The following is a 2,785-nucleotide window of genomic DNA, read 5'->3' on the forward strand; positions in this document are numbered from 1 at the left end:
ACGCTCACTCGCTCTACGGAGCGTTTGCAAACATACACAAAACACCGAACTTTCGTCAATCTGCACGTCTTTTGGTTTCGAGTCCTAAATGCACCTTTTAAATCTATATTTTAGATGTAAACTTGTAGAAGAGGTCGCTCAGATTTCAGTGAGTGAAATAGTAAAAGTGATAAAGATGGGGCACAGTTCAAGTCGAGTAACGCTGCAAACAATCAAAAGCCACAAAACCTTCTGTAAACTGCCGGAAATAAATACTTGAGCGTTTGGGATACAAAACTGGCAACTTGTTTTCATCTTCAAGGTTGATGGAAATGCATCCGAAGGCAGATTTCTTTTTTTTTTTCATATATATTTTTATGCATTGTTAATATTCAAAGCATTGACAGAGGAATATACATACAATTTTGGCACACATGGTTTGGACCAACAGAAAAAAACTTCATCACATTTAAAAGGAGTGCAGGTTAGCAGGTCCCCACATAAGAGTACTGTATGAGCTTTGAACTTTAAACCCTTGGAGAACGAATAAACAAAAACAAAACGAAAATATAAAAGTTAAATCAAAACATAGTAAGTAAAACTTATCTTTTTTCTTTTAAGCATTTGTTTCTCACATGGCACTCGGAACAGAAGCACCGTCCACAGGTTCACAAAGGGAGCCCAGCAGATTAGAACAGAACACTAACCAGAGGCTGACGGACACAGTCACTCCCCACACCAGGGTGGCCGTCGCACTCCAGTCCAGCTCACCCTCGCTCCACGTTTCACTCCGCACACTCTCGAGGATGGATAAAGGCTTTGATTTTCAGCTGCCGCCTGGGAAAAGTTGGCTCCAGCAGAAGCTGAAGATGAAGGGGGAGCGTGTGTTTGTGCCACCTGTGCTGCTTCGGCAGGTATGAGGATGAGGAGGGGCGTGCTGCTGCTCAATCAAAGACAGTGGGGGGTGGGGGTGGGGGGGCTGGAGTGCGACTGCCAGGCTTGCAAGTGCATTGAAATTAGCGAGCAGAGTGCAAAATACTAAATACCAACTGTCCTCGTAACACAGGCCTCTTATCAGACAGGACGGAGGGACGGATGGGTCAGAGCTACATGGGCCTGTAGCAGAGTAGTGTAAGGTGGAGATGTGTGGGGTAGGTAAGGTGGGGGGGTTAAAACCTGACAAACGACCTGAGGACACATACATCTTCACACACAATGGCACACCACACACAGCACAAGAGGGAGGCCACTCATGCTGACACAACAACTTTTTTTTAATTCCTTTTCTCTTTTTTTAAACTTTTTTTTTTTTTTTTTACAAAGTCACTAGTCACCTTCTGAGTCGTAACAGTGAAGCTGGACCCAGAGGCGGGCGGGCAGGCGGGCAGGCAGGCGGGGAGCTCTCGTGTTTTAAGGGTGTTGGCACACCTGATAGTCCCGTGGACTCGGTTCGATTGGGGACCAATATTCAGAACACCTGTTACATCTTCATCTGGTGCGGTTCACGTTCACACTGCACTGAGTCAGTCGAGCCAACCTGTCACCCCCCCTCGCCTGTGGTGGCGCTGCACCAAGAACTACTGAAGGAAACGACACAAAAATCTCTGAAGAAGACACTTCTTCTTCTTCTTCTGGAAATAAAAACAGAGTGGCGCCAAATTTTAGCGGTTTTAGGATTTCCGGTTTGTCAGTTTTCAACAATGGACTCAGTGTGAGCGGAAGATGAGGCGAAGACCATGGACAATGTTTTTCACACACGGCTCTGTATGAGGTAAGAGAAATGCACGTTTGTTTGCCCTGCGCTGTAGTCCACTTCCTGCTTTTGGAGCGGTCTCCGGTCCACTTGCATTCACACTGCACCGCGCTAGAGTTCACTTCAAACGGACTGAGACCTAGGTATTTAGTCGGACCAGAGTTCACTTTTTTGGTCCACATCAGAGTTTGCGAATTCACACCTCCCCAAACGAACCGGACTTTCTAGGCGAACGGATTAGAGTTCGATCAAAGCGGATCAAACAGGGCTGGTGTGAATGCACCCTAAAAGTACGCTTTGCAACATCAAAACAGTAAAAAAATAATAATTGTAAATAAATAGTTAATGTGGCTTTAAAGTCATCTTTAAAGTGATGTTTTGTCAGATAGTTATTAATAGTACCCGTTTAGCCACAACATCAGCCACAGAGAATGGAGAGGCACGTCTTCATCCAGGCGAGGCTAATCGCTAGCCTAACAAACACGAATGCTGATTGGTTGAGAAAACAGCGACAAACTAAAACAACAATGTCAGATGTAGAGGTGTAATGTTAGCTAATGTAGAGTTATTTCAAACAGGCATGACATTTTTTTGGGGAAAAAAAAAAGAAAGTTTCAGAGACCTAAAAATGTTTTTAAAAACCTTGTTTGGTTAGCGATTAGCCTAGCCTGGACAAAGACTTTTGCCTCTTTCTACGTACTCCTTGTGCGATGACACTGATAAGGTACTATTTATAACTAACTGGCCATATTTGTTACCTCAAGGCTCCCACATACTCAGGCGTACACCCTGATGGGCTGCAGCCAGCTCCGCAGGCAAGGGGCGTTTACATTCGGGACAAATTGAGGTCGCGGATTGGTCATTTGCTGACACGCCTACTGGAATGATTGACAGGTCGCAAAAAAACAAAAACAAACGAGAGCTGGCAGCCCAGGAGCAGCGGTGTTCTGTGTTTATATGTTGTTAATAAAAAAGTCTAAAAAAATTTAAAAAAACAGGGAGCGCTGGCCCTGCAGCCCACACATCAGACCAGCCCACCAGGAAATCTCCAGA

The sequence above is a fragment of the Nematolebias whitei genome, chromosome 15 (assembly GCF_014905685.2).
Source record: "Nematolebias whitei isolate Nwh7 chromosome 15, NemWhi1, whole genome shotgun sequence".
NCBI classification, from domain to species: domain Eukaryota; kingdom Metazoa; phylum Chordata; class Actinopteri; order Cyprinodontiformes; family Rivulidae; genus Nematolebias; species Nematolebias whitei.